Source organism: Theobroma cacao, chromosome 5 (assembly GCF_053813885.1).
Source record: "Theobroma cacao isolate CCN51 chromosome 5, ASM5381388v1, whole genome shotgun sequence".
Taxonomy (NCBI): Eukaryota; Viridiplantae; Streptophyta; class Magnoliopsida; order Malvales; family Malvaceae; genus Theobroma; species Theobroma cacao.
The window spans coordinates 28,882,793-28,902,886 of record NC_142643.1 but is presented as its reverse complement, the minus strand read 5'-3'; positions in this window follow the sequence as shown (position 1 = coordinate 28,902,886).

The window sequence follows — 20,094 nt, the reverse complement described above, 5'->3', positions numbered from 1 at the left end:
TAGCATTTTGACTATATCAATCAGTAGTCATAAAGGCTTATTTGACTCAAAATAAAATGTACAAAGATTTGATTGAATTCAAAAAAAGTATAAAAACTTATTTGAATCTTTTTGAATAGTTTATGAGCTTTTTTGTATATTATGCCTTTCCTTTACATCCATTTACTTAGTCAAGTTGAAAAATGAAAAGAAAGAAAATAAAAGTTATATTATTTTACCATTATCCTTTTGTAAGTCAAGATAAAAAAGGAAAAAGGAAAAAGTAAAATATAATAAGGATAGATAATTTTGTAAATATGCAACATTTGATTCCTATCTCTCACATTTTTTCTCCTTTAATCTTTCCAACTTGGAATGATTTGTTTTTGTAAATAATGATAGAAAATGGTAGTCTAGCCTATTTTCTCGACTCTCACTTTTCTCTTGCAATGAAGATAATTTTTCTTTTCACTTTTATAGTCACCCTTTTTCCATCCTCCCACTTTTCATCCTACCATGCAAAACTTAAGAGAAAAACATGTATAAATAATTAAGACAAAAAATAATGCTATGTATTTCAAATTGAATGTCTATCTTTCCATTTTAGTCTGTTTCAAAACTATATGCAGTTTCCTTCCATCACTAACAATTTTTTTTTTATATTTCACATTAACTTTTAATAATATTTTTAGTTCTTTACATTATAACTATGGTTTATAATTGTTATACATTTAAAAAAAACTATTCAAAGTACGAAATTTAGTACATTTTTCTTAATTTTCATACTAAGTCAAAAGTGAATATTCAATTTGAAAGAGAGAGAGTAACAACCATTGTAAAACACTTATTTAGAATGGAGAAAATATGAAGGGAAATTTTAATGGCTTAAGTACTAAAAAAACCCTTGAACTATGTCCATTTATGAAACTAAGTCCTTTATTCTTTTTTGTATCTAAACAAACCTTTATCTTTTGATTTGTACCTACACAAACTCTTAATGTGCTAATAATAAATTAACATCTATTAGACTTAATGTCAATTGGTATTTTTTACCCATTTGACATATGATGTAATAACTGATGTGGTCACGTGATAGCTAATGTGGTGACATGACAACTGATATAGAATGGACCACATAATCAAGTCATATCATATGCCATGTGGATAGAAAATACTAACTAGCATTAAATCTTATAACAGTTTATTTTCCGTTAGGCTTACAAGCTTGTGTGGATACAATAAAAGAATAAGGATTTATTGGACACAATAAAAGACGACATATTACCCAAACAAGCCCTTAAACTATTAAAGAAAATTCAAATAAATTCTTATTCTTTTAATGTATTCAATTAAGCCCTTGCACTTTTATTTTGGATTAAATAAGGTTTTATGACTAATAATTGATTAATTGTCGCTAATCAAAATACCACTTGTCATTTCATATCCATATGACACTTACCTGACTTTGAGAGAAAAAAAATATCATATAGTCATATTATCATGCCAAATTAGTATGTCACACCATCATCAATTATGATATGTTAGTATGTCACGTCAGCGCCATGCGGCATAGAATGATAATTTACATTTTGACTAAGTCAATCATTAATTATAAGGGTTTATTTGACTCAAAATAAAAATATAAACGCTTATTTGGCTCAAAGTAAACATACAAGGACTTGATTGAATGCAATAAAAGTATAAGGACTTATTTAAATTTTCTTGAATAGATTAGGGACCTTTTTATATATTATACCCTAAAAGAATAGGCAATTAGTTGTATGGTTAGACATAGTTTAAGGGCTTTTTCATTACATAAGCCAATTTTAAATTAAGTTACAATTCAAACCAAGTGAATTAAAAAAGATGAGGAATTTACACATAATTGTGAGATAATTATTGAATTTTTCATTAATATAGGTTTATTTTATTGAAATTCAACCGTTCATTCCACCTAACATCAATTAAAAATATCCTCTCCATTCTTCATTTGACCAAACATAAAAAATTTGGAAAATCCTTTCTTTTTCCTTTCTAATGTTCTTTCATCTGAAAATAACTACTAGAATTTCTTGCAAACAAGAGTCTTAGCCATGAATTAGGAGTAATTATGCCTTGATGAACGAGCAAAGTTCTAGATCTAGTTTGGAGATCCAATTAGGAGCTCCAAATCCAATATGGAAACCCACATTTGGATACTCAATCAAACAAAAATAAGTTCGTACCTACCCTAATAATTGTAAGTACCAAGTTTTGCACCTTAGAATTCTAATTAATTGTCACGACCCAATCATAGGCCATGACTGGTGCGTGCAAGGACCAAGTAAGTGAAGCCTACTTGACAAGGGCAACTTTGGGATAAGGCCACCAAAGCAAGGGCTTTAGGCTCCAAATTTTCATAACTCCATAATTTTATAATAATAATAATATAATTAATTATATTAAAAATATGTAAAATTAAGATAATTAATAAAATATCTACTTATTCTCTCACCTAATAAATATTTTTTTTCTTTCACTTCCACATCTGTATTGATTCTCAACTATTTATCTCATTTTCTATTTAAATATGTAAAAGTCAAAATAATTAATAAAATGACATATTTTCACACTTCTCTAATTATGTGCCTAATAAATCTCAATTTTTTATCACTTTTCAATTCTCATAATGTTATTAATTCTCAACTATTTCTGCAATCGTTATTTTTTCTGGATCTAAAATTAATTTTTTTTCATTTTATAATATCCACTTATGAATTTTCTTTCCTCATTTGCTCTTTCTTCCCCTCATTTTCTTGATTTCAATAATAAAAAAAAAACCTCATTTGAATATTTGAGGTTATTGAACCGCCCTACCACTTGACCTAGGCAAGCCTCTTGCACATCAACCATACACATAACATCACATAACCAATTCCATAAAGATAAGCATATAATTTCACATATATTCATGGAAAACATACTTTGCATAATATAAACAATTGACTCCATATGCTTTTGATGATAACAAAACATTCTTCAATCATTAATGTCTAACTTCACCATTTAAATGTGCAGGATTTAATCTTATACCCCTAACAAAGCTATTAATTAAAAGTAAGTCAAGGAGCTTGTTGAGTTTAATGAAGAGTTAATCAGTTAATAAGGAAAGAGCAAAAAATGAACAAAAACTGAACCCTAGTAACTGATTATCAAGGGACCTTAATCAGTTAAGGCATGGCTGTGTGATATGTTGAAGCAAAACAGAAATATATTAATCAGTTAAAAAGTCTGGTTAATCGATTAGAGCATAAGGTCCTACTATCTTCAAGCGCCAAAAACAAGTTTGAAAATATAGTTGATCGTTGAAGGGAGCTAAAATGGCGAAGTTCAAAATTCAAAGATCTTCTAGTCAATTAAAGCTGGTTTTAAATAATTATGGTTAAAGGAAGAAAAACTTCAATCAGTTAAGGGAAAAACTAACCCATTAAAGGAAGACTGTTGTGAAGAGAAGTGAAAATAGAAAGTTTGTAATCAGTTAGAGCCTCTTATAATTGGTTAGAGCAAAGAACATAACAGCAGGATAGTGCAAGGCAAAAAAGTTGTAATCGGTTAGAGCTGCCTATAACCAATTAGCTGAAGTTTGTCGCCTATTCTAATTTAAACACTAAAGGACAAAATAACGGCTGGAAGTGCATCAAAGTTGTTTCTAATAGTTAAACACTGTCTCCAACAGAAAAATCTGACTCCCTAAGTATAAATGGAAGCTCCAACGGTCAAAGAAAGTAAATTTGAAGGGAAAAAAGTTACTTTGAGCAGAAAGCCAAATATTATTTACTAAAAACACTTATTCTTCATTTTAAATCTAGAAAAAGTGTTTGAGCGTCATTGTAATCTATCTAGACTTGTAAAGGTACTTAGTTTTACTTCTTTTTTTTATCTTTCTTGGGAAATTAGAGTGTGGGAAGCACTCTAAAGATTGTTATAAGGGATTAAATCTTGGGTTAGAAGCTTACCTTCTAAAAGCTTAATGGAAGCTATTAATTCCACTAGTTCAGTTAAATTGGGTTGAAAATCCTTGATTGGAATATCAAGGTAGTGGATGTAAGTCAAGGGGACCGAACCACTATAAATACTCTTGCATTGTCCACTTCTCTTTACCCTTCCTAACTTAGTGTCTTGTTATTCTAACAAGTTCTAGTCCTTCCTTTCATCTAGTTGATTAAGTGCTCTTCAAGCTCTAAAGGGCTGAACAAAAATTTTTTAATATTATTCATCCCCTCTAGCACTCCAACGAGACCAACAAGTGGTATCCGTGCCATACCCTCAATTTCAAGGCTTAACATCCTTAGGGAAGATCCACATGACTTTGTAAAAGTCAGTTGTTGCTGAGGGTCAATCCACAAATAAGCCTCATTTATTTTGATGGATCAGATTATGCATATTGGAGCACTAGGATGTCCATATGCATTAAAGGTTTTGACTACGAAATGTGGGATGCTATTATGGAAGGACCTTATATTCCCACCTCACCTAGTTTTGTCGCTGGTGAGAAAATGCTCAAGCCTAAAGTTGAGTGGATTGAGGCTGAAGTCAAAAAGGTCCAAACAAATTTTAAAGCCATTAACACCCTTTATTGTGCACTTACTCCTTTAAAATTTAACAAACTCTCTAGTTGTACAATAGCTAAAGAGATTTGGAAAAAACTTGAAGTTATTCATAAGGGGACAACACAAGTAAAGGAATCCAAAATTGCTTTACTCACCCATAATTATGAAATGTTTAAAATGGAACCGGGTGAAAATGTCACTACCATGTTTGATAGGTTTATGAATATTACAAACAAGCTTAATCAACTTAGTAAAACCATTTATGAACATGAGCTAATAAAAAGATTACTTAGATGTCTTCCCAAGAGTTGGAAACCCAAAGTCACAGCTATTCAAGAGGCCCAAGATCTCAATGTCATCACACTTGATGAACTTTGTGGCTCACTCGTCACACATGAACTTGAAATGAAAGAAAAAAAAGAAAAGGAAAAGAAAAGAGCCAAAGAGAAGAAGAAAAATTTGGCACTCAAGATTAGTTTACTTGAAGAGGAATTAGAAGAGCTATCAAGTGATGATGATGAAGAGCAAGCCATGATGGTCAGATGTTTTAAAGAGTTAATGGGACAAAAAGGTAAAAAGTTTAAAAGAAAAAATTACAAGAAGGATTAAGGTCCCTCTTGGAAAAATAAACACAAGGGTGATTTTAGCAGGAAAGATGAGATGATGTGTTTTGAATGCAAAAAAATCAGGACACTTTAGATCAGAATGCCCATTACTCAAAGAAGAAACTTTAAAGAAAAAGAAAAAACCAAAAAGAGCAATGGTGCCAGCATCATGGTTTGATAGTGATTCATCAAGTTCAGAAGAGGAAAAAGAAAAATTGAAAGAAATAGCCAATTTGTCACGACCCGGTACTCCCCTCGAGCCCGTGACAACCGCCGCGGTGTCCCGGTAGACACTTATTGCCCGGAATGTCAACCCGAAACCCCGCAAGGCTTTACTATCAGTTTCTCTGTTCCCTTGTGAGCAACCATTGTCAAATACCATGTTCTAAAATATTTTAAGCTGTTTCCAACTTTAAACAAATAAAATATTAATTTTTCGTCTCACAAGGGTATTTTGGTCATTTTTCTCAAAAATCTTAAAACTGGCTAAAACGTAATGTACAAGTACAAAACACACAATTCATATTCAAAATGAGTTTAAAAGTCTAAAATCTTCATTTAAAACGAAATTATGGTTATTTGAATATAATAAGAAAATAAAAGAAATATTAAGTAAAATATTCTATTTTCTTATAAAACAATATTTATAGAGTTATACGTGAATAATTTTTATAACGTAAAAGCTAAATAAATTTATACATACTTAAATACAGTAAGCCAAAATATTTAATTTAATTTACAATAACAAGAGTGCCCCCGAATAAACAAAAGTAAAGAGGACTTTGAACCTACGGTTTGGAAAATGCAGATCCCACTGTAGTCCTCGATGAGATCAGCTATCTACAGTCTATATTGAACCTGAAATGGGTGGAAAGGAGGGTGGTGAGATTATAAAATCTCAATGAGTAAACAAACATCATCCTAAACATCTAGAGTTGAGTACATGGAGACAATAAAGTAAATCATCATAAACTGTGTTATAGCATTAGAACACATTTTATTCGAAACACGTAAAGAGGCTTATGAATCTCATAAAAATCTAGGCTTGTGCCATAAATCCATTCTCGGGGACACCTTGGCCGAGGCATCCTACCGAGACCGCCAAGGCTATTAAAATTCACATTTCACATAAATCATGTTTTTGTTTTGAAAACATAGCCGTTCCTTGGCGTTGGCTGAGTTCCCCCTCACGTGGTGGTTTAGCGTGAAGTGAACCCTAAACTTTACCCCAGGAGATACCCTACGCGCCTCTCCGTTCGAGGTAAGAATATAATGGGGTTTACCGTGCCCCTCTAAAAGGCTGGTCCACAGAAACCCCCTACTGCAGTGATTAATTAATATATAATCCACCATATAATAAAACTCAATAACATGATATGGCAATTTTGTAATTCGTAGTTTTTCAAGGTAACCAAACAATTCGCATTTCAATACAATTGCCAACTAGCCAATCATGCTCGATTTATCATAAGCCAGTTAATTTAAACAATCAAATTGCCACAATTAACAGTCTCCGTGTACTCTATTTTTCAAAATCACTATTAATTTCAAAACAATTTATAATTTAATTTCATTGAAACTCATTTATTCATAAAACATGAAAATTTATCTTTTTAAATTCCTTTTTCCATAGAATTCATGAAAGCATCTAAAAACCACCCTAGATAATTAAAATGACAGTAAGTTTACTCACTATGTCTAGAATGCAGACTTTCGAAGCACTCTGTCTACTGGTCCTCGGATGCAATTTCCTTGCCTTTATCGGAGGACTCACCACCTTGACACAATACAAAATCGAGAGTTTCACCAAGTTGGTACTAAATCAAAATTAAATTAATTTAGATTACCAATGCATGATATGGAATGCAAAATGCACTGGTAACTATTTAAACCCGGTATTGGCCTAATTCGTCTTATCACCCGATTAAATTCCTAACGGGTCCGTTTAAACTCCAATTTAATTCTTTTCAGTTTCTATACCTCAATTGCACCCAAATTAACTTAATGTCCCTCAGTGTGGTGCAAATTATCAGTCCCAACAGTAAATTACGAAAATACCCCTAGTGGGTAAAAATTCGTATTTTTGCTCTGAAAATTCCCATTATTTTTCTAGGCTCATAATTCATCATTCCTTAACCAATTCTCCTAGAATAAAATCAAACTCATCCTCACTCACTACATGGTAAATTCAGCCATTAATGGTTGGGGGAGAAAATAAATTCTTTTCTTGTTGTTTTGTTTCTAAATATGCTAAACTAACTAAAAACACTAACATAAATTAAAATCAAATAAATCCAACAACTTTCTCTCTCCTAACCCATTTTTCCAGAATTTAATTCATCATGAAAACATGTAATTTAATCATGGAAAATAAAGAGAAATGCTTGGGAATAAGAAAACTCAAGCTTAATAGAAAAAAACTCACCTTTTTCACTTAATTTCCTTGAAAATTCACACTTTTTCTTTGATTTTCTCTCTCTAGGGTTTTGTTTTTGTTTTCTCTCTCTTCTTGCTGGTTTGGCCGGCCATGGGGTGGAAGATGGGCTGATTTTGTGCCTTTTAAAAAGGAAAATAATAAATTAATAAAGGCATGACACATGGCATCATGTCATTGGCCCGTTTTTAAAATTTTAAAAATTTAAACATTTTATCTCCACCACATGTTTAGTCAAGGGTCAAAGATGAAGACAAGGAAGACCATGTGCTGGAAAAAATATCCTGGTGGTGGAAAATTACAATTTTGCCCCTGAGGTGGCAAAATTACCATTTTACCCCTATACTCCAAATTATACCGAAATTAAAATTTTTCACTTCTAAACCTCAAATCATACTTCAATAAGTCAAATTATACTCTAATAAGTCAAATGGGGTCAAAACAATCTTTTCTAAAATTCCCATTTTGTCCCCAGGTGGCAAATGACCATTTTGCCCCTAGTTAGTGAAAATTTCGATTTGACTCCAAATTGATCCTCAAACTCCAAATTACCATTTTAAGTCATCCATGAACTGTGAAACTCTTAATCTCACCTTAAAATTCCTATTTGATCTAGTTTGAGGATTAAATAAACTTTGTTGTACCTCTAGGTACAATACCGACTTTTGTAAATTTTTCGGGACTCTCCTAGCATGCAATCATGCTATCATCACATGTATGTCATGAATAGTATTTTATAAGGTCGGGCTTTACAGCACTACCCCCCTTAAAATAAAATTTTGACCTCAAAATTTCACTTACCTGATTCGAATAAAAGATGTGGATATTGGTTTCTCATCTGGCTCTCGACTTCCCACGTCATCTCCTCCATTCGAGCATTCTTCCACAATACTTTCACCATTGGAATGCTCTTGTTCCTTAGCACTCGATCCTTTCGATCTAGAATACGTACAGGCTGCACCTCGAACTTCAAATCCTCATGCAACTCAATGGGAGGTGTCTCTAAAATGTGAGAGGGATCGGGAACATACTTTTTCAACATCGAGACATGGAAGACATTATGAATTCGATCTAACTCTGGGGGTAATTCAAGTCTGTAAGCCACTGGCCCAATCCTTTCAATGATACGAAAAGGTCCAATGTATCTTGGATTGAGCTTTCCCCTCTTCGCGAATCGAATCACACCTTTCATCATCCAATAAATACCACAAATTATCACAATAGTATAATCAAATAAGATTTAATACTTGGAAATTTCAAATTATTACCTTTCCAAGGAGAAACCTTAAGAAAAACTTTATCGTCGACTTCAAACTCCAAATCTTTCCTTCGTTTATCCGAATAATTCTTCTGCCTATCTTGAGCTGTCTTTAATCGCTCTCGGATAACTTTGACCTTATCGTTTGTCAAATCAATCAATTCCACATTCACCAATTTCCTCTCACCTACTTCATCCCAACAGAGCGGAGTTCGGCATTTCCTTCCATACAAAGCCTCGTATGGTGCCATCCCAATACTAGACTGAAAACTGTTATTATAAGCAAACTCCACCAATGGCAAGTGTTTGTCCCAACTCCCGATAAAGTCAATGACACAAGCCCGTAACATATCCTCCAAGGTCTGAATAGTTCTCTCAGATTGACCATCTGTCTGTGGATGAAATGCAGTACTAAATCTCAATTTAGTTCCAAGAGCTTCCTGAAATTTCGGCCAAAATCGAGAAGTAAATCGAGGGTCTCGATCTGACACAATAGAAACTGGGACTCCGTGTAATCTCACAATCTCACCTATATAAAGTCTTGCCAGCCTCTCAATAGAATACGTGCTATGGATAGCCAAGAAATGGGCGGACTTAGTCAATCTATCCACAATCACCCAAATAGCATCCTTCCCACTTTGTGTCCGCGGCAAACCCAATACAAAGTCCATAGTCACATGTTCCCACTTCCATTCAGGAATCGGTAAAGGTTGAAGAGTACCTGACGATTTTTGATGCTCCGCCTTGATCTGTTGGCATGTGAGACATTTCGCTACAAACTCTGCTATGTCTCGTTTCATACCCGGCCACCAATAACTTTCTTTAATAGTCCGATACATCTTGGTGCTTCCGGGATGTAAAGCGTAGGCGGAAGAATGAGCTTCCTCCAAAATAGCTCGTCTCAATTGATCATCCTTAGGAACACAAATTCGGTCTCTAAGCATGAAAGCACCATCATCGCTGAGTCTAAACTCACTAGCTTCTCCATCTTGCAGCTTTTGAACTTCCTGTTTCAACCAATCATCAGATTTCTGCAATTCTCTTATCTGATTCAACAATGAAGGTCTCACGACGAAACTAGCAAGTAGGGTTCCATCCTCACCATTATTCAACTGGATCCCTAGAGATTTCATCTCAAGTAACATCGGAAAATAAGAACTTTGAAGTGTTGCTAACGACGATGAGGATTTACGACTTAAGGCATCCGCTACAACATTTGCTTTTCCCGGATGATAATCAATCACTAAGTCATAATCCTTAATCAACTCCAACCATCGTCTCTGTCTCAAGTTAAGCTCTTTCTGGGTGAGCAAATACTTCAAACTTTTATGATCAGAAAAAATCCGACAACGCTCACCATATAAATAATGTCTCCAAATCTTCAATGCGAATACTACTGCTGCTAACTCCAAGTCATGAGTAGGGTAATTCGTCTCGTGCTTCTTCAACTGTCGGGAAGCATAAGCTATTACTTTCTCGTCCTGCATCAACACACACCCTAATCTCAACTTAGATGCATCGCTATATACCACAAATTCTTTTCCACTAACAGGAAGTGTTAAAACGGGAGCGGAGGTTAACCGGTTCTTTAGCTCCTGAAATCGATTCTCACAAACATCATCCCACTCATACTTAACTCCTTTACGAGTCAAACGAGTCAGAGGAGCTGCTATCAAAGAAAATCCCTGAACAAATCTCCGGTAATAACCGGCTAAGCCAAGGAAACTACGAATCTCAGTTACCGTTCTCGGTTGCTCCCATTGCAAGATTGCCTCAATCTTCTTGGGATCGACATAAATTCCAGCTCCGGACACCACATGTCCCAAGAAAACCACTTCCTTCAACCAGAATTCACATTTAGAGAACTTGGCATAGAGTTGTCTCTCGCGCAAAGTTTGCAACACAATGCGCAAATGGGCAGCATGTTCATCATCATTCTTCGAATAAACCAGGATGTCATCGATGAATACTATCACAAACTTATCCAAGTATGGATGGAACACCCTGTTCATAAGATCCATAAAAACTGCCGGGGCATTAGTCAAACCAAACGGCATCACCAGAAACTCATAATGCCCATAACGCGTCCTGAAGGCAGTCTTAGGTACATCCTGCTCCTTAATCCTCAACTGATAGTACCCAGATCTCAAGTCAATCTTAGAGAATACCATAGCACCTCGTAATTGATCAAAAAGATCATCTATCCGGGGTAAAGGGTATTTATTCTTGATGGTCACTCGGTTCAACTGACGGTAATCAATACACAATCGAAGAGTGCCATCTTTCTTCTTTACAAATAGGACTGGTGCTCCCCAAGGAGAAATGCTAGGGCGAATGAAACCTTTATCCACCAAATCTTGCAACTGGGCTTTTAGTTCCTTCAACTCTGCTGGAGCCATTCTATATGGAGGAATAGAAATAGGTGCGGTACCCGGAAGTAAATCAATAGGGAACTCAAGCTCTCGATTAGGAGGTATTCCCGGTAAATCATCAGGAAATACATCAGAAAACTCACTTACTATTGGGACATCCTCTAACTTAGGTTCCCCCTTTGAAGTATCGATCACGTATGCCAAATAAGTCGGATACCCTTTTTGCACTAATTTTGAAGCTTTGATGGCCGAGATTACACAAGATGGTAATACTCGACGTTCCCCTACAAACACAATCTCTGCTCCCTCCGAATTCCGAAGAACAACTTCTTTTCGGAAACAATCCACGTTCGCCCGATGTGCAGTTAACCAGTCCATACCTAATATTAAATCAAAATCCAAGATCTCTAGAGGAATTAAGTCACCCCTAAATTCTTCCTCACCTACCCTTACCCCACAGTCTCTATAACAAGTATTTCTAATCAACTGTTCTCCTAGAGGGGTATGCACTACAATTTCTTCCTCTAATGGTGACAGGTTTCTATCAGTAATTGATGCAAATGTCATACTCACATAAGATCTATCTGAGCCAGAATCTATCAAAACATAAGCATCTTTATCAAATAAAGACATAGTACCTGTCACTGCTCCAGGTCGGACTCGTGCCTCATCTTCTGTCACAGCAAAAACTCTTGTCGCGGTACGAGTCTGTGGTCTCGAAGGTGGATGTGACGGGGTATTACTCTCCACACCAGACCGTATGGCTACTCCCTGTCTCTGTGGTAACCCAGAAGAATCTCTCCTCTGTATATCTGTGCGAGCTGGTGGAGATGATGCAGCTACAGTGGCTCGTCCTAACTGTGGGCAATTACTTCTAATGTGACCCGTCTGTCCACATTGGAAACATCTTGTTGGCCCTCTACATAGCCCACTATGATAATTTCCACAATTTCTGCATCTGTCAAAACCTCCGAGACTCTTCCCAGAACCAGTCATAGCAGATCTGCTAAACCTCGAAGGTCTCTGCTGTGATGGTGGAAATGGAGGTCGAGGAGATGTCACGGAAACAGAAGTAGTGCTCCCTGAAGTCGCTGAGTCCTTGCCTCTTTTTACTGGCTGACTAGAAGACATACCAGGATTCCTCCTTTTTGCAAACTCAGTCCGAATCCTTCTATTCTCAGTCGCGAGCTTCTCAGCCCGTAAAGCCATCTGTACCACCTCCTTATGTGGCTCCCTACCAATCACTGTCATTCGCTCTCTGATCTCATTACGGAGCCCTTCCTCGAAATAGCTGGCCTGATCTTGCTCAGATTTCACCAGATCCGGCACATATAACATCAACTCGTTAAAACGAGTCTCGTACTCCTCTACAGTTAGATTTCCCTGTTTCAAACTCAGAAATTCTCTCTTCTTTTCTTTTTGATGGAAATAAGTGAAATACTGACCATCGAATTCCCTAAGAAAATCGGACCATGTCTGAGGAGTAGCGGAACGGGACTTCACCGAATTCCACCAAGTACGAGCCCTCTTCTCTAATAATCTCGTAGCCACCATCAGCTTCATGTCATCATCTAATCCCATATCAGAGAGAGTCTCGGACACCTGATTAATCCAGTCCTTTGCCACAGTGGCATCCAACTCACCAGTGAAAGATACACAACCCAATTGCCTAGCCTCCTTCAGCTTCTTGGAAATGGATACATCCTGTATTGGTGGTGAAACTAAATGAGTAGCTGGAGGCACTACAGGTGGAACTTGACCAGTCTGAGCTTGACCAGCCATTGCTGCAAAGAAAGCTGCCAATGCCTGTGCTGCCTCAGTAGGCATGGCGGGAATACCAGTAGGTGGCTGAGGAGGTGGAGGATGTGGAGGACTATCGGCCTGCTCAGCAGCAGGTGCTGCCCGAATGGTAGATGCAGCTGATTCCTCCTCTACTGTATCTAGCTGATGACGTTGGGAACGACCTCTTCCCCTCCCAACCGATCTAGTGAGAGGTGGACGTCCGCGTCGAGGAGGCATTATAATCTATATAAAAAAAAATATACGAGCAAGTTTAGGTAACCTTAGGCTCTATATGCAAATGCATGCATTCTATTCAACCTAACCTAACTTAACTTAATCCGGGGCCACACTGATATTGTAAATATTTAAAACAACTTTAAAACTAAAAACTTTGATCTTGAAAACCAAAAGCTCTGATACCAATCGAATTGTCACGACCCGGTACTCCCCTCGAGCCCGTGACAACCGCCGCGGTGTCCCGGTAGACACTTATTGCCCGGAATGTCAACCCGAAACCCCGCAAGGCTTTACTATCAGTTTCTCTGTTCCCTTGTGAGCAACCATTGTCAAATACCATGTTCTAAAATATTTTAAGCTGTTTCCAACTTTAAACAAATAAAATATTAATTTTTCGTCTCACAAGGGTATTTTGGTCATTTTTCTCAAAAATCTTAAAACTGGCTAAAACGTAATGTACAAGTACAAAACACACAATTCATATTCAAAATGAGTTTAAAAGTCTAAAATCTTTATTTAAAACGAAATTATGGTTATTTGAATATAATAAGAAAATAAAAGAAATATTAAGTAAAATATTCTATTTTCTTATAAAACAATATTTATAGAGTTATACGTGAATAATTTTTATAACGTAAAAGCTAAATAAATTTATACATACTTAAATACAGTAAGCCAAAATATTTAATTTAATTTACAATAACAAGAGTGCCCCCGAATAAACAAAAGTAAAGAGGACTTTGAACCTACGGTTTGGAAAATGCAGATCCCACTGTAGTCCTCGATGAGATCAGCTATCTACAGTCTATATTGAACCTGAAATGGGTGGAAAGGAGGGTGGTGAGATTATAAAATCTCAATGAGTAAACAAACATCATCCTAAACATCTAGAGTTGAGTACATGGAGACAATAAAGTAAATCATCATAAACTGTGTTATAGCATTAGAACACATTTTATTCGAAACACGTAAAGAGGCTTATGAATCTCATAAAAATCTAGGCTTGTGCCATAAATCCATTCTCGGGGACACCTTGGCCGAGGCATCCTACCGAGACCGTCAAGGCTATTAAAATTCACATTTCACATAAATCATGTTTTTGTTTTGAAAACATAGCCGTTCCTTGGCGTTGGCTGAGTTCCCCCTCACGTGGTGGTTTAGCGTGAAGTGAACCCTAAACTTTACCCCAGGAGATACCCTACGCGCCTCTCCGTTCGAGGTAAGAATATAATGGGGTTTACCGTGCCCCTCTAAAAGGCTGGTCCACAGAAACCCCCTACTGCAGTGATTAATTAATATATAATCCACCATATAATAAAACTCAATAACATGATATGGCAATTTTGTAATTCGTAGTTTTTCAAGGTAACCAAACAATTCGCATTTCAATACAATTGCCAACTAGCCAATCATGCTCGATTTATCATAAGCCAGTTAATTTAAACAATCAAATTGCCACAATTAACAGTCTCCGTGTACTCTATTTTTCAAAATCACTATTAATTTCAAAACAATTTATAATTTAATTTCATTGAAACTCATTTATTCATAAAACATGAAAATTTATCTTTTTAAATTCCTTTTTCCATAGAATTCATGAAAGCATCTAAAAACCACCCTAGATAATTAAAATGACAGTAAGTTTACTCACTATGTCTAGAATGCAGACTTTCGAAGCACTCTGTCTACTGGTCCTCGGATGCAATTTCCTTGCCTTTATCGGAGGACTCACCACCTTGACACAATACAAAATCGAGAGTTTCACCAAGTTGGTACTAAATCAAAATTAAATTAATTTAGATTACCAATGCATGATATGGAATGCAAAATGCACTGGTAACTATTTAAACCCGGTATTGGCCTAATTCGTCTTATCACCCGATTAAATTCCTAACGGGTCCGTTTAAACTCCAATTTAATTCTTTTCAGTTTCTATACCTCAATTGCACCCAAATTAACTTAATGTCCCTCAGTGTGGTGCAAATTATCAGTCCCAACAGTAAATTACGAAAATACCCCTAGTGGGTAAAAATTCGTATTTTTGCTCTGAAAATTCCCATTATTTTTCTAGGCTCATAATTCATCATTCCTTAACCAATTCTCCTAGAATAAAATCAAACTCATCCTCACTCACTACATGGTAAATTCAGCCATTAATGGTTGGGGGAGAAAATAAATTCTTTTCTTGTTGTTTTGTTTCTAAATATGCTAAACTAACTAAAAACACTAACATAAATTAAAATCAAATAAATCCAACAACTTTCTCTCTCCTAACCCATTTTTCCAGAATTTAATTCATCATGAAAACATGTAATTTAATCATGGAAAATAAAGAGAAATGCTTGGGAATAAGAAAACTCAAGCTTAATAGAAAAAAACTCACCTTTTTCACTTAATTTCCTTGAAAATTCACACTTTTTCTTTGATTTTCTCTCTCTAGGGTTTTGTTTTTGTTTTCTCTCTCTTCTTGCTGGTTTGGCCGGCCATGGGGTGGAAGATGGGCTGATTTTGTGCCTTTTAAAAAGGAAAATAATAAATTAATAAAGGCATGACACATGGCATCATGTCATTGGCCCGTTTTTAAAATTTTAAAAATTTAAACATTTTATCTCCACCACATGTTTAGTCAAGGGTCAAAGATGAAGACAAGGAAGACCATGTGCTGGAAAAAATATCCTGGTGGTGGAAAATTACAATTTTGCCCCTGAGGTGGCAAAATTACCATTTTACCCCTATACTCCAAATTATACCGAAATTAAAATTTTTCACTTCTAAACCTCAAATCATACTTCAATAAGTCAAATTATACTCTAATAAGTCAAATGGGGTCAAAACAATCTTTTCTAAGATTCCCATTTTGTCCCCAGGTGGCAAATGACCATTTTGCCCCTAGTTAGTGAAAATTCCGATTTGACTCCAAATTGATCCTCAAACTCCAAATTACCATTTTAAGTCATCCATGAACTGTGAAACTCTTAATCTCACCTTAAAATTCCTATTTGATCTAGTTCGAGGATTAAATAAACTTTGTTGTACCTCTAGGTACAATACCGACTTTTGTAAATTTTTCGGGACTCTCCTAGCATGCAATCATGCTATCATCACATGTATGTCATGAATAGTATTTTATAAGGTCGGGCTTTACACAATTTCTGCCTGATGGCAAAGGAAAAAGAAATTGAGGTAACTTTTAATTCATTTGACATTTCCTATGATGACTTGCAAGATGAATATGATTGCTTATGTGTTGAATTCGAGAAACTTGCCTTGAAATAGAAAACTATGAAGAAAGAGGTTGTTGCATTAAATTAAGAATTAGAGAAAATTAAGTATGGATACAACTTTATCTTTGAACAAAGAAACATACTTCAAATAGAACTTGAACAATCCAAAACTGATTTTAAATGTTTGAAGGTTGAATTAGAAAGTAAATTCTTAGAGCTACAAGGTGTTGTTGATAAAAATATTGCACTTAAAGTTGATAAAGAGGAAAAGTAAAAAATGAAATTACAAGATGAAGAATAATTTAAAAAGAAAACAAACTTCAAAAGAAAATGAATGTTATCTCATGTCATTGTTATGTATGTGGCAGCAAAGGACAATTGTCTTATAACTGCTTCTTTTACAATAGAACTTGTCTTAAAATCAAGTTGGTTTGGGTTCCTAAAAGATCTCATGTGATTGCTAACCCCCAAGGACCCATCAAAGTATGGGTACCTTTAAAGAAAAACTGAAAATCTGTTTTGTAGGTTGAGTAATGACAAAAGGATCAATGTTTAGAAGCTTAACTAGAGGAAAGACAGCCTTGGTTATTGGATAGTGGTTACTCAAGACATGACCTGGAATGAGAACTTGTTTGCCAAGCTTGATAGAAACAAAAGTGGTATTGCTTCCTTTGGTAATGACTCCAAAGGTGTTATCCAAGGAATTAGAACCATTGGTAGCATATCTCAAACTCAAATCAAACATGTTCTATTTGTTAAAGGCCTAAAACATAACTTGCCAAGCATTAGTCAACTTTGGGATAGAGGCTTTAGAGTATGCTTTGATTCTCATGAATGTCAAGGAATTAATGTTAACATTAATGAAGTAGCATTCATTGGCAAAAGAATTAAGAATATGTATGTTATCTTTCTTGATGAAATTAAGTCTCGTGAATCTTGCTTTATTGCCAATGATGTATGTGATAGTTGGTTGTGGCATAGAACATTAGGAAATGCTAGCATGCATACCATTTCAAAGCTTTTGAGAAAAGACTTAGTCATTAGACTTTCAAAGATATCATTTGAGAATGAAAAAGTTTGTGATGCATGTCAATTTGGAAAACAAGTTAGAAGTTCTTTCAAATCAAAGAAAGTCATATCAACTTTTAGGCCACTTGAATTACTACACATTGACTTGTTTGGACCAATCACTATTACTAGTCTAGGAGGCAAGTCATATGGCTTTGTTATTGTTGGTGACTACTCTAGATTTACATGGGTGTATTTTCTTGCTCATAAAAATGATGCATTACCAATTTTTATTGAATATTATAAGAGAATTCAAAATGAAAAAGGCCTCACCATTTTTAGTGTTAGGAGTGATCATGGTGGTGAATTTGAAAATGATAATTTTGAAACTTTTGTAATGAAAATGGTTTTGATCACAATTTTTCTACTCTTAGAACTCCACAAAAAAATGGAGTTGTTGAAAGAAAAAATAGAACCTTGAAAGAAATGGCAAAGACAATGCTTTGCGAAAACAACTTGCCAAAATAATTTTAGGCTGAAGTAGTGAATATTGCATCTTACATTTTGAACAGAGTTTCCATTAGAGCCATGATTTCTAAAACCCCTTATGAGTTTTACAAAGGAAGAAAACCAAATATTTCTCATATAAGGTGTTTTGGATGCAAATGTTTTATCTTAAATAATGAAAAACACACCTTGGGAAAGTTTGATGCTAGGAGTGATGAGGCAATTTTCTTAGGCTATGTATTGAAGTCTAAAGCATATAGAGTGTTTAACAAAAGAACTCTAGTCATAGAAGAGTCAATTCATATTGTTTTTTATGAGACTAATGCTTCACAAAGAAAGGTAGTGCTTGATGATGATGATGTAGATGACATTGAAAAGAAAATGGAGAAGACGAGCTTGGAAAATAAAGAAAATGATGGAGAAAGCTCGAAAGAGAAAAATGATAATGAACCACCACTAAAAGCCTTGCAAAGAACTGAAGAATAACATAATGATCTTCCTAGAAGCTAGAGATTCGCAAGGAATCATCCTCAAGAACTCATCATTGGTGATCCGTCGGATGGTGTCAAAACTAGAAGGGGATTAAGGGCAGCTCATAAGTTTCTCACTTTAATATAACAAGTGGAAACAAGGAGCTCCAAGGAAGTTGAAAAGGAAGAGAGTTGGATGATTGCTATGCAAGAAGAGTTGAGTTAATTTGAAAGGAACAAGGTTTGGACCTTAGTTCCAAGGCTAACGAACCATTCAATTGTTGGTACAAAATAGGTGTTTAAGAACAAGATGGATGAGTTGGGAAATGTTGTAAGAAATAAGGCAAGGTTAGTTGCTCAAGGCTATAATCAAGAAGAAGGTATTGATTATGATGAAACCTTTGCTTCAGTAGCTAGATTAGAAGCCATTAAACTTTTACTTGCTTATGCATGCTTTATGAACTTTAAATTGTTTCAAATGAATGTTAAAAGTGCATTTCTTAATGGCTTTATACAAGAAGAGAAATATGTTGAACAACCCCCTAGTTTTAAAGTGTTTGATAAAATTGATCATGTATATAAACTGCATGAAGCTCTCTATGAATTAAAACAAGCTCTTAGAGCTTGGTATGAAAGACTTTCTAAATTTTTAATTGAAAAAGGACACTCTAGGGAAGTGTAGATAATACATTGTTTATTAAGAAAAATGAAAATGATTTGATTATTGTTGAAATTTATGTTGATGATATAGTATTTGGTGCTACTAATTAAAGGTTATGTGAGAATTTTGTTAAGGAAATGTAGGGAGAATTTAAATGAGAATGATGGGAGAACTAAAGTTCTTCCTTGGTCTACAAATCAAGCAATGTGAGGATGGAATATTCATCAACCAAGAGAAGTATACCAAAGAAATGCTGAAAAAGTTCAGTATGATGAAGATGAAATCAATTAGAACTCCTATGAGCCCCTCAACAAAACTTGACCATGATGATAAAGGGGAAAGTGTGGACTAAAAGTTCTACAGAGGTATGATTGGTTCACTTCTTTATTTGATTACAAGTAGGCCTAATATCTTATTTAATGTATGCCTATGTGCAAGATTCTAATCATATCCCAAGGAATCACATTTGATTACTGTGAAAAGGATTCTTAGATATCTCTAGGATATTCAAAGCTTAAGCTTATGGTATCCAAAAGTTTCATCTTTTAATCTTTTTGGCTACTCCGATTCTGATTTTGCTTGTAGCAAAACTGATCGAAAAAGCACTAGTGGTACTTGTGAATTCCTTGGAAACATGCTTGTGTCTTAGCCTTGCAAGAAACAAAATTCTATTACTCTATCAACTGTTGAAGTTGAATATATATCACTAGGTAGTTGTTGTGCACAAATTTTATGGATTAGGCAACAACTAAATGATTTTGGAAAGACTATGCATAAAGTCCCCATTTATTGTGATAATATGAATGCCATAAATATCTCAAAAAATCCTGTTCAACACTCTAGAACCAAGCACATTGAAATTAGACATCATTTCACTAGAGATCATATGCTGAAAGGAGATATTGAGATAGATTTTGTAGACACCTTTCATCAATTGGCTGACATTTTCATAAAACCATTAAATAAAG